The sequence below is a fragment of the Ambystoma mexicanum genome, chromosome 2q, assembly GCF_040938575.1.
Source record: "Ambystoma mexicanum isolate Mex_15411 chromosome 2q, UKY_AmexF1_1, whole genome shotgun sequence".
In the NCBI taxonomy this organism is placed as follows: domain Eukaryota; kingdom Metazoa; phylum Chordata; class Amphibia; order Caudata; family Ambystomatidae; genus Ambystoma; species Ambystoma mexicanum.
The window spans coordinates 1352883592-1352897436 of record NC_090924.1 but is presented as its reverse complement, the minus strand read 5'-3'; positions in this window follow the sequence as shown (position 1 = coordinate 1352897436).

Sequence of the window (13845 nt, the reverse complement as noted above, 5' to 3'; positions counted from 1 at the left end):
TAAATGTTACAAAGCTTTTCTGGATATATCGTCCAAGTATCATTTCCAGTGGACACACGTTTAATTCAGCAGCGGCAAATGCAATTGAAATTGGTTAACAATTTTTTTGCTATGTGTTATCTGCGTTTGCAAGTAAGACACGTCAAATCCAGTATATCTGAACTCACACAATGTGGATATGCATCACTCTATGAAGCTCATGTTCCATGAGACCGTAACATAAATGAATGCTGTTTGCCATTGATTTACGTCATGGCTCAAATTTAATCATTTGTATGGCGGAGAGGAGCAGCAGAATGCAACTTGCGTTTCCGACACCTCCTTCCTCTCGACCAGACAAATGCCCCAGTTTCTCCGTCAACATGGATTTTCATGTTGGTGCAGATGCCTGTGATCCCAATGGGGACCACCTCCTTTATGCACTAGCATAATGCAGTCAGTCCCCATAGGGATCCATTGTACACAGCCCCTGTCATGCGAGCATGGCAGGGAGTGTGAACAATTACAATTACACCCAAGCATGTTTGGGAGGGTTTCATTTCAATTGGGTACACTGCTTACCATGCTCACATGGTAAGCAGTGTTCCCAGTTAAAATGAAACCCTCCCAGACACGCGAGTATCAGACAAAGTTTAATTTAATTTGTGAGCGCCACTTGGCATGCAAACATGGCCCTGCAAGCGGCGCTCAGAAACAAAAGTAAATGCAGCCTGCATGCAAGCATGCCAGGCAGCGTTTACTCACTTTGCACGGCGGTGTGACAACGTGAAGGGCAAACGCCAGCGTACACACTTGTCTGCCACCCTCTGCCCTTTACATTTGCACCCCGCAGTGCTGTCAAATTACTAATTTGGCTAACATGAGCCCTTATATATTTATTTAAACTTGTCAAAATCAGTAGGTATGAATACAAATCGGTTCCAAATTTATAACATAGCTTAGTATATTAATCTGTTCAATAACAGTGTTATATCCGCCCTTCGCTCCGCTACGCGGTGACATAGGGCATCTGAATAAAAGCCCCGCCCCCGCACGAGGGAGGCAGTTCCGGGCACAGACCCTAGCAGCGTGTGTTGTGTCTTTCTTTCTCGCTCTGGCTGGAGCTGCGTCATTGAGGCCTACTGCTGCGGCCTACCACGCTATGCCTCTGCGCGGGGCAGGAACATAACACTGGCGACGAAGGAAACGGGACCCAGCACAGGCGTTCGGCGCCCAACCATCTCATCCCTCCTGCATCGCATGACTGACACCTCCTTCCAGCGTGCCGATGGCACCGAGTGTCGACATGTGGGCTGACCGTGTACGAAACACGCACGTGCGGTCACGGCTAGAGACAGTGGAGGACAGGCAGCGGCTCTATCCGCATACAAATTTCAAAGGGCAGCCTTAACTGGAACAGCCAGGGGACATTGTCACACAATATGGCGACCGGCACGTCCACTCCTGGCCCTGGCACGCCGTCCAGAATCGCGGCGAACCTGCTACTGTTGCCATCACCGGTTCGCCCACAAAGCAACTCAACCACGATGATTCAACCTTTCGATCCTTTCGCGGATCCATCATCAGTTGGCCCCCGCTGGCAGCTATGGCTCCAAAAATTTGAGATGGCCATGGAGTGCAAAGATGTGACATCGTCAAGGAAGATGAGATCGCACCTACTTCTGAACGTAGGGGACGAGATGCTACGCATTTTCAACGCGCTCACCATCGCGGATGGCCTGGACGTCTACCAGCGAGCGAAGGACGCGTTAACGGCCCGCTTCCTCCCGCAACTAAATCCCGATTACGAGACATTCATATTCTGCACCAGTTTTCAGGTGGAAGAGGAGACGTTGGATGCATTTCACACCCAGCTCAGGAAGTTAGCGATGTCATGTGAGTTCACGGACGTTGAGCAGGAGATCCCAAGACAAATAATCAATGATATCCACTCCGAGAAACTACGGAGGCTGGTGCTGGGTGAGAGGGGCATCTCTTTGACGCACATTTTGGAGTTAGGCCGGCAGAGGTAGCTAGCACACACCAAGGCTGCCAACATGGGCGTGACGCACAAACTACAGCCGGCTCTCGCCTCGTCCATGGTGGCCCAGGTCACAAACAGCCAATCCACAAGGAATGAATACGGTGGAAACTACACACCGCCCAGATGGCAACCACGGACCCAGGGGCCCACAGAGTGTGGGTGGTGCGGTGGACCGCGTCACGGACGGCGAAATTGCCCGGCACAAGGCACAACGTGCGGGGCATGTGGCAGAAAGGACCACTATGCAAAGGTGTGCCGCTCCTCAGGCGCTCCATTACCGCCTCCGCAAAATCCTCAGGAGAGAAGTAGTACAAAGAAGAAGAAACAGGGAGTCACGAGGCGCGTCGAAGCAAACAACTACTCGACTGAGAAAGACGGGGACGACATCACAGGGACTCCATTAGACCCTGGCAGAGAGCAGCAGACCAAAGGTAGAAAAGTCTACCTAGTATCAGCCCTTGATCGAGGACGAGGCACGCAGAAGAGAGTGCTCCAGAGACGGAAATGTCAGGTCACCATCCAAAACCAACAGATATGGATGACCATTGACAAGGGGGCCTCGGTGAATGTCATGCCCACGTCTACGTTCAAGACACTACAGCCGCAACCATCCCTCAAAAACACTGACACCCTCCTGTTCGCGTATGGCTGCAAGAAGCCGCTACCAGTTATCGGCAGGTTCCGCACGGCCCTCAGCCATGGGGAGAACTACCTACCGTCAAAAGTCTACATTGTGGACGCCGGGATCGAATGTCTCCTGAGCGGCGATACGGCGGAAGACTTAGGGCTTATACAATTTGTCATTCAAGTTGGCAAAGCCCACGAGGTTGAGAAGCTCCTGCCGCGACATCCAAACCTGCTGAACGGGATTGGGTGCCTGAAGGGAAAGACAATTAAACTCCACATCGAGAAGTCGGTTCAGCCAAGGGCCGTCAGGCACCGGAGGACCCCCTTCCACATGCGCGAGCAGGTCGAGCTGGAACTGAAAGCACTGGAAAAAGCCGGCATCATCGAGGAGGTAACAGGGCCGACACCATGGGTGTCCCCGATGGTGGTCACCCGGAAACCCAAACAGCCGGGGAAGGTCCGCATTTGCATAGATATGCGGCTCCCGAATACCGCCATCAAGAGGGAGCGCCACATTACGCCAACCCTCGACGAGATCGTTGCTGATCTCACGGGATCCAGAGTCTTCTCAAAAGTTGACCTGAAGGCAGGATACCACCAGCTGAAGCTACACAAAGACTCCCGGTACCTAACAACTTTCTCCACGCACTTGGGTCTGCGGAGATACAAGCGTCTGAGCTTCGGCATATCGTCAGCAGCCGAAGTCTTCCAACAGACTATACAGGAAGTCATCCGGGACATCCCAGGTGTCCTCAGTGTCAGTGATGACATCCTGGTCCACGCCCAGGACAAGGAGGAACACTCGAGGAGGTTGGAGATGCTGCTGGACCGGTTGGAGGCGGCGGGCCTAACCATCCACGAGGAAAAATGCGAGTTTTTCAAGACAGACATAGCTTTCTTCGGCTACAAGTTCAGCAGTTCTGGTGTCTCGCCGGACCCCCAAAAGGTAGCTGACATACAGGCCGCAAGCCCACCCAAGACTCCCACTGACGTCCGCAGCTTTTTGGGGATGGTCACGTACTGTGGAAGATTCATTCGAAACCTGGCCACACTGTCGGAACCCCTCCGTGAACTCATGAAGCTCAATGCGAAGTGGGAGTGGGGAAAAGTTTGCCAAGATGCTTTCGAGAGCATAAAAGAGTCGCTGTCCGCAGAGACAAGAATGGCGTACTATAACACTGCCCTTCCGACGGAGCTCTACGTCAATGCCAGCCCTGTCGGCCTGGGGGCCATCCTCATGCAGGTCACCAACGAAGGCGAGAAGAGACCCATCGCCTATGCGTCGCGTGCTCTCACGGCGACGGAGCAGAGGTACCCTCACATCGAGAAAGAGGCAATCGCCGTACTATGGGGATGCCGCCATTTCCACCTGTACCTATATGGCCGCAAGTTCACAACCATTACGGACCATAAGCCCCTCCTCCCCATCTTCATGGGCACCTCATCACACCCACCGGCCAGAATAGCCAAATGGCTGCTACACCTTCAGCAGTACAACTTTGAGCTCCAGTATCAACCGGGATGTGGCAACCCTGCATACTTCCTCTCCAGGCACCCGAGAGAGGCAACGCCACAGGAAGTCCAGGTGGCCGAAGAGACCGAAGAGCACATCTGCCAGGTGGTGCGAGCAATGAGGCCGAAGGTGGTCAGCACTGAGGACATCGCGGAGGAGACATGCAGCGACCCTTGCTGTGATCTGGTGAAAGACGCCATCATTTCGGGCGACTGGAGGTCGTTCATGAGCAACACGCATAACCGGACGGAGGAGGCAAAAGCGTTCCTTAGAGGAATGTTCACCGTCCGCCAAGACTTATCGATAACAGACCAGGGACTGTTGCTCCGTGGATATCGCATCGTCATCCCACCAGGCCTGCACGACCGGATAGTGGCACTCGCCCATGAGGGCCACCAAGGGATGGCTCGAACGACGGCGCGCATCCGACACCGAGTGTGGTTCCCTCGCATTGACGAAAAAGTCGAAACTCTGGTCAACACCTGCCTGCCGTGCCTCATAACCGGAGCCCCACCAGATCCAGAACCCATCTTATCGGCGGAAAGGGGCTCTGGCAGGTGGGATGCAATAAGCATTGACTTTTGCAAACTGCGGGAGGGCCTGTACCTCTTGGTGGCAATCGAAGACCACTCTCGATACCCCGAGATTGAGGTGGTCGAGTCCACAGCAGCGGACATGGTCATCCCGGCCATTGAGAAGATGTTCGCGACACATGGACTACCAACCACGATCAAAAGTGACAATGTAGCCCCATTCCAAGGGGTGGAGTTCAAACAGTACCTGCAAGATCTAAACATCCGGTACCACCACATCATGCCCAGATGGCCACAGGCCAACGGCGACGTAGAACGCTTCATGAGAACACTCAATAAAGTGCTGAGGCTGTCCAAGGCAAATGCCAGCTCGTGGAAGGTTGACCTCTATCCATTCCTGAGGAACTACCGGGTCACCCCGCACTGCACAACAGGCGTCCCCCCAGCGGATCTCTTGTTCGGCACCGTAATCAGGTCGTCCATCCCACACCACCCCAGAAGGGGACCGGATGAGCTGGACGAGGTGCGCACGGACCGACGACGCAGGGAGGCCAACGCAAACATGAGCACCAAGAGGAGGTTGCGACCATCCGACCACCAAGTGGGCGATCAGGTGGTCATGTTACGGAACCCGTCGAAGTCCAAAATGGACTCCCGTTACGAGACTCTCCCATGGACTGTTCGTGAGACACGAGGGACCATGATAACTGCAAAAAGGGGACATCGCCAGGTGACGCGCAACGCATCCTGGTTTAAGGCGGTGCCGCGTAACCTATGGACGGACGGGGAGTGTCCCCAAGAAGATGAGGAGTCTCCGAGGTTTGAGGACAGACCCGAAGATTTCCAAGGCGAAGGACACACGGATGACAGAACGTGGGAGCAGGGGAGCGAACCGGACCTGGGTGAGCCGGAGGTGGAAGGTGAGAGATCCCCTTAGACTGTAGCAGCTGCCCCACGGGGTGGACGGTATGGCCTGAGGGCTGCCACCCAGCCGCCACCTCAGCTCAAGGACTATGTGTGGTAGGTTGGACTCTGGACGTTTAGAAATGGGAGTGTGCAACGGCAGTTCTGTTATGAGTAGGAGCAGTAATGTTTGTGTTGTTGTGTTATTGCCGTGTTTTGTTTATAATAAAGGAGGAATGTTATATCCGCCCTTCGCCCCGCTACGCGGTGACGTAGGGCGTCTGAGTAAAATCCCCGCCCCCGCGCTAGGGAGGCAGTTCCGGGCACAGACCCTAGCAGCGTGTGTCGTGTCTTTCTTTCTCGCTCTGGCTGGAGCTGCGTCATTGAGGCCTACTGCTGCAGCCTACCATGCTATGCCTCCGCGCGGGGCAGGAACATAACAAACAGGTATATTTATACATTTTGCGATAATGACAGGCCTGGTCCTGATTTTTCTAGAAACTATTTGCCGGAAACTAAGGTGATTCACTTTGTCTGAGAAACTACATTTCAAAAATTAATTCCCCTCTCCTGTTCAATTTATACTACACGGCAGTTAGCAATGGAAATCCATCTCACAGCGCTGAACAAAATCATATTAATACTGCCATCCGCTTGTTTAGCTATATATTGCCTTTGTTCGGGTGAGCAACAGCATCTTTGAAAAAGTCGCTAGCTAAAGTTGCTGCTGCATGTGTCTCATTTTGAGAATGGCATACCAATGACAAGGTTTGGAGATCTTTAACCTTGTGTTTGTTTCTGTGCCGGAACTGAAACAAGGACCGTGAGGCCGCAACAAAGTACCATACAAAGAACTTAGTGCAGCAGTCTGCAACCTTCGGTTCGCCAGATGTTTTGGTCTACAACTCCCCTGAGCCCTACTCAGCACCGGAGTGAAGCAAAGCACTCTTTTGTGATTCAAGTTTCCTAATGATGCAAATATCTTTTTGAAGATTTGATTTTTGATTATTGTCAATATTTCTCACTGCTCTTTGGATGCTATCAATCTTTACATCTGTCTTGCTGTGTTTTAGAATCAGGCAAAAGGACATGAATTTCCAACTGAAAGCTTTACGAGGAATAAATCTATCTGCAGACAATTTAAGAGCAGATGTTGATCTAGCTCCTAAGCTGCAACATAGGGAGGGATGTACTTCAACAATTAGGTTCGTTTTCCATGACAATGGAACTTGTTTAAGACCCAAAACAAATTGATTCCTAAAACCAACTGAATTAATTAGTCTTTCAGTTTACTCTCCTCCTTCCATAGACTGGGTTTGAAATGATGGAGCATAGCTATTCTTCTTCCACAAATTAGTTATTTATAGTTAAAGGAAAATTCCTGATGAGCAGAGAGGGATTACAACCAACATTAATTAAGCATTTATTGGCCGACAAATCATGTGTAGGCCATGGCAGTGTATGAGAGGAATCATTTTGCATATTGTGCGCTCTCTTGTCAGGTCCACACCTGAAATAATAGAATTTCAGATGTTCTATACTTTCTCTTAATTAAAAATCACCTGGATAAGCCACCGAAACATAAATGCTCATGTAGACCTTTCACGATGAATTGAAATCATGTGTACATTATTTTTTTCTTATATAATTATTGTCTTGTACATACTGATATATGTCTCTAAATGATGTGGTATCCTGCTGATAAATTGTAGATATTGTATAACTGCGCATTATTCATGTTTGTAACAACAACAAAAAAATTCTGTAACGTTAAGTAGGGTCAGTCACAGTTCTTTTGTTGAAATGAATTACTAGTGGAGAAAAACTCTCCTTGTCATTCATTAAGACCTACTTGAATGTTTTCTAGTATACACAGCATCGTTTCTATATGTACACAGAGATTGGTTACTGTCTTGGTTCATGTACCAATGTGTGTTATAATAACCAACACTTGAACTTAAAAAGAAATTGCATTTTTTTTGTTCATGGCTCTTTCTCTCTTTCTAGCTTATTCGTTCTCTCTATGACTCGTTCTCTGACAGAAGATGCCCCAAGCTAAAGTGTAATGTTCAACTGAATACTTTGAAATTGGCTAATTCAGACCTGTCAATAACAACCAAAGGCCTCTTGCTGGTAGATATGTCTCATGAAGGACATGTGATGATTGTAGTGGATTAGGGTTGTTTTACCGTAACAGAAAATACTAATATGTCTCTAAATTATGTGGTATCCTGTTGACGTATTGCAGATATTGTTTTTTTCTGTAACATTAAGTAGGGTCAGTAACAATTCTTTGGGTCACAATTCTTTTGTTGAAATGTATTACCAGGCGAGACAAACCCTCCTTGTCATTCATTTGTCATTCATTAAGAATTACTTAAATGTTTTCTAGTATACACATCAGCGTTTCTATATGTACAAACAGAGAGATTGGTTAATGTGTGTTATAATAACCAACACTAGAACTTAAAAAGAAATTGTACTTTTTTTGTTTATGTCTCACTCTTTCTCTTTATCGCTTATTTGTTCTCTCTATGACACGGTCTGTGACAGAAGATGTCCCAAAATAAAGTTTAATGTTGAGCTGAAAACTTTGAAATTGCTTAATTCAGATCTATCAATAACACCCAAAGGCCTCTTGCTGGTAGATATGTCTCATGATGGACATCTGATGATTGTAGCGGATTTAGGTTGTTTTACTGTAATGGAAAAAAAAAACACAGCCGAAAATACGGTTTAGTTATTATGGTAAAACAACTCAAATCAAATACTTTACCCGCTCCAACCCACCCCTGTTACTTACCTTACGGCGGCACACTTTGCTGTGTGCCGCCAACTCGCTGTGTCCGTGCAACACCTGTTCCCATTCACTTCCATGATCAGGAACCGATGCCGCAGGCCCCTTTCTTTTTTCAATTTTTTTTTAACTGTTCAGTGTAATGGCACTGAATGGGGGATATGGTCGAAATATTCACCTGTGCCAACTTTTCATATGCTCGAAATTCAACCAAATCTCCCATTCAGTAATTTTAAATCGATCTTTTTGGGTAAACCCATTGTAGCCATGATGCACCTGAGGCAAAAGTGGTGTCTCCCAGCACTGGACAAATTGGTTGACAATGAAACATCTAATGACGTGTCACAGTCCAGAACGTCTTCAAATGTCTTCACCCTTGGAGGGAACATGGGAAGAAATTGCTATCAGTCCATAAGGGCCTCTGGAGACAGGATCATACATCACAGTGATCATCGATTAATTGTTGAGATACCCCAAAATGGAGATCATCCCCTCCACCTCAGTTTCTTCTGTCACACCAGCATTAGACTAGACATGTTCGGCCTGTGGAGTGCCTAAAATGATGACGTCTGACTGCAGCCCTCGATTCGGTAGGTGGGACTTTAAGTTGTTTGAAGACTACCTTCGGTTCCATCATCCAAAGTGTGCACATTATCGCTTCTAGCAAGTGGGCAAAGGGATGTACATAATTATTTAGTTGACGAAAAAATTTCAAATCCGCAAAATCAAGAATTCAAAATGCCTGTCACGAAAAAATCACGTACATCACCCCTGCCCTCCACCCCCCTACCCTTGAGTTGTACCTCCTGTGGTGCACTTACCTGCTGTTCCTCTCCATGGCTCTTTCCCTGTGACGTGAGTACTGCCTCCCCATTGAGGGGTGGTACTTCTAACGTAAGGGGAAGTTTTTTAAATGCATTTTTAAAAATCTTTCTTTGTCCCCTGCTTTCCTTTTTATGGAAGCGTGGGACATCCCTGAATTCCCTTAATGTCGATCAAGGGTTTGGGGGACACGCCCGCAACCCTCGCTCCCCTTAACTCGTCATTTTTTAACATTTTTTTTAAATTTGATTTGGCTGAATTGAATCAACCTTTCAAAATTCATTCAACATATCATAGTACAAAACATTCCTAAAACTTATCTCATAAAAATTGATTACATTACATGTTCATTTATTATCATCACACTCTTCATCATCACAATAAAACAAAATTAACAAAATTAACATTATTACAAAAAGAATGAAAAAGAGAAAGAAGGGAAAATAAAAAAAGAAAATTCAAGCTCATTTGCATGTCTTCTGCAGACTAAATAAAGTCAATTAGATAATCAAAAAGATTATTGACAGACTTTGTCTAGTCCTTTTTCTCGTCTTCCAAATTTAGGCTGTGCAAAAAGTTAACAGCTGCAATTTGTATTGCCATGTTGTTACAACCCAGCATTACAGCCCAGCATTCAGTTTGAGATATGTTCCCCAAGTATTCACAGTGTCTTGTGAAAACAATTTCTCTTTTAGACCTAAGCATTGGACACTCAGTGATCAGGTGAACAAGAGTTTCGGGAATAGTATCAACTTTACAGAAACGACATAAGTTTTGATCAATACTCACAAGACGTCGGTTGATTTTATGTCATTTGTGATCCACAAGTTGAAACGGAGTCGTATTATGCCATTACGATATTTAGGTGAAGGGCATCGTATCAAATATGGTGGCAAGATGCCTACCCTTTTTGGTGGAAAGCGCAATGTATCACCATCACAAAAGGTTAGACACTTATCAAAGGTGTTGATCCAATCCGTTTGATGCATCTTAAGTTTTGCTTTCTCGGGATTGGTCAACAGGTCAATCGTCATGTCAGCCTTAGCTAAGATATGGTAGACTTTAGCTAACCAATTGGTTACAAAAGCATGTTTTGCAGTAAACAAATGGTGCAACAGTTTTTTTAATAGTACATTTCCTTTGTGGACAACAAGTATTTCCTAAATAAGGCGCACAGACGCCAGCTGTAATGGGCCTGCAGTGAAAGCAACCCAAGCTCATATCTCAACCAGGCAATTGGTATACATTGAGGCAGATGGAGCACAGAATGCCAGAATGTAGCTTCCCATTGATTAAATTTGAAGCAGGACTCAGTTTGCATAGATTCTAGTCCATATAACAATATTGGAACGATTTTTTTGGTCCAAAAATGCCACACAGGCAAGATCGAAAATTTGCCAAATTTGTGCATAATGATGCGGGCTAGAGATATGGCTGCGATTAACTTGGTCTCCACTCGTTCTAGCTGCCCTTGCCCTTTCCACTTGCCCTCAAAGATCATTCCCAAGTAGCAATAATTTGGTACTACCTCAATTGGAGTAGAACCAATGGTCCAAACATACCACAAAGGCCCTAGGCGTCTAGGTGAGTATTGTACAATTTGCATTTTAGATGAGTTAATTGATATTTCATTCGACTTTACATACTCTTGAAACACGTCAAGTAAGCTCTGTAGTCCAACCTGAGTTCTTGAAATTAGGACCAAGTCGTCCACGTACATGAGCGATTGAATTTGTTCATTGTTTATCTTGGGAGAATCTGAGATGACCTTTGACAAAGGTTCTTTAACATCATGTATATAGTAGTTAAAGACCGCAGAGGCCAGCGAGCATCCTTGCTTTAGTCCCCGATAGGTGGCAATTTTTTCTGACAACAGCCCATCCACAGTTATTCGAATGCGGACGGATGTTGCATGATGTGTTGAGAAAATTATGTCATATAAAGCAGGAGGACAATTATCTCTTAATAACTTTTCCATTAGCAGACGGCGACTAACAGTCGAATGCGGCATTTAAATCAATAAACGCAAAAAAGACCTGCTGCTTACTCTCCTGACATTACGCTTTGATGGCATTAAGGGTCAATAGATTGATGTTTGTTCCCATTCCCCCCAAAAACCCTGTCTGGTTTGAAGTGCGATGGTTGCAAGACCCTATCCAGCTGTTGAATTCACAAAGTACCAGTCTTGTGAAGATCTTACCCAGAGCGTCTAAGACCGCTATTAGGCGATAGTTGGCTGGGACAGTACGATCGCCTTTTTTAAATATGGGAATGATTATGGAAGATTTCCATTACAGCGGTATAATATGTGTATGTAATATATCTGCAAATATCGTAAACAGTATATGAGCCCAAATCTGTGGGTATGTTTTAAACATCTGGTTAGATAACCTATTGTGCCCTTCTGCTCGCGAAGAACTGATTTTCTGTATGATGGTGTGAATTGTTTCATAAGATGCTTCCACCTGCCAGGTCGATGTAGAGACCGGTAGCCACTAGCATACTGAGGGTCAGCATATAAGGTGGAAAGGTGGTTAACCCACACTTGCTCAGACACTCCATTTAGTTGGGCATCAGCTTGTTGATGGCAAGTGTGATTATTTAGCAGAAACCACATGCCAGAGGAATTTTTGTTAAGCATTGCGTGAGCCATGGCTTTGCTATCTTGTTGGAATATAGAAGACTTCCGACCACGCAGCCAATTCTTATACTTACATTTGGCAGATTTTAAGTCTTGCCACTTGCAAGATGACACGTAAGTTAGAATTTGCCTTTTGGTTTTCCTAAATTCAGCTCTTTTTTTTGCGATGGTGGAGTCAAAGGCATGTGGGTGTCTGATGATATTACCTTGAGGAATTGTAACCGTTTCAGCAAAGGCGTACAACAAGTTGGTGTACTGATTTCTATATGACACTTGCGAGTTGACATCAACCAAATGCTCAAACTGGATCAATGATATAAAATTCCATTTCAGACGCGTGCGTGAACTATTGATTCCTAGATTGGCATGATAGTAGACCTCACTTCATTTTGGCATCGGTTCAAATTTTAACTGAAGGGTCAATAGGCTGTGATCACTCTTTGGGTGGTCTTTGATGGTAAGAGAGTCCATCCTTTGAAATAATTTTAAATCGACATACATATAATCATTATGCTAGTCAATAAACCGCTGTGCCAAGTATGATGGGCTGGGATATCACCCTGCACTGAGCCATTAACCATATGAAAGTTTCGCTCATGCATGAGGGCTTTCCATTTTGACACTGCTTGATTTTGAGAGCTGTCTTTCCAACCATCTAAATTTAGGTCTCCCAGTAGGATAGTATATGTAATCGTGTTATCTAATGAAATGAGATGAAACCTATCATGAAGACCAGCAAAAAAAGATTTCATCAGACATGCTAACAATATTTCGATATATGTTGATCACATCAAAAACTTTTTTGCCATGACTAATTTTGACTAGCTGTATATGTATTCCCACAGAAGACCATGGAACAATTAAGAAACCTGTTTTAATGTTTACCACAATAAGAAGGCCAGATGAAGGTCTACTTCCAGTGGGAATTGCAGAAATAAGTGACAATTCGTAGTTGTCCCACAATGGAGGTTTGATTAGCCATGTTTCCTGTAACGCTATGATGTGATAAGGTTCGCACATCTCTATGAATGAACTGGATAAATGGCTATGACCCCTGGAATTCCAGCTGACAACACTCACTGTGGCAAGAGAAGTACATTGTAAAGATAGCAATTGTAATGGTTATTGATGTGACCTCTCAGTTGCCCAATATTCTCTAAATTCGCACCGAGTTCCTTGATAGATCTTAGGTGTAATAGTAGTTGTTTTAGATTTCGGTAAGGCATTTTCAGGATCCTCTGCTAGCAAAAATCCCATGTCAAACAGAAGCATTTTGCTACGCCAAATCGAGAGCCAAACCACTCCTGAGGGAATCCAGAGTCTGACTACAGAAAGCGGTGAGTCAGTTAAGAATTCAATCTGATCTATGTCTAGCGTAGAGATATTACAGAGATCATCAATTTCACCAAATATGTTTAGTACACTTTGCCGATTGAGGTCGTAGACCAGATGAGTGCCCTCTCTCCATTTTATGATCAGTGTGTGAAACCTGGCAGATCTACGGGGTGTCCATTTTGCAAAGGCCAGAGTGCCAGCTGTTTTGGTTGACGATTCAGTCCTTTGCTTCTGTAAATCTTTTGGTTCCCTTGAGATAGCCGATTTAGAAAAGCCAGCCAAGTCACTATCACCTTGAGGCGCATTATTCGGACAAAATGACTGGCCAACTACTTGCGAGAATGCCATAGCAAGATTATTGGATAGATATTCATCCACACTTTTTTCAGTTCATCAGTCATTGTCTGGGGCACAGCAGTATCCAGTGAGCATGGCTGTTGCAGTGGAAGTGCGAAGGATACTGATTTGGACTGAGTTGGAGGAACCTTTACCAATTGTGATGGCACAAGTAGGTCCAGAGAACCAGCTCTTACTGACATCCGGTAATCAGTGGTCAAAATTGACTTGCCGCATGCAGAAAGATTGGAGACTCTGTTAGATTTGTCAGAGGGAATTTTCTGGACATCACGAAGTGCGTGAATCAGCTGTGAT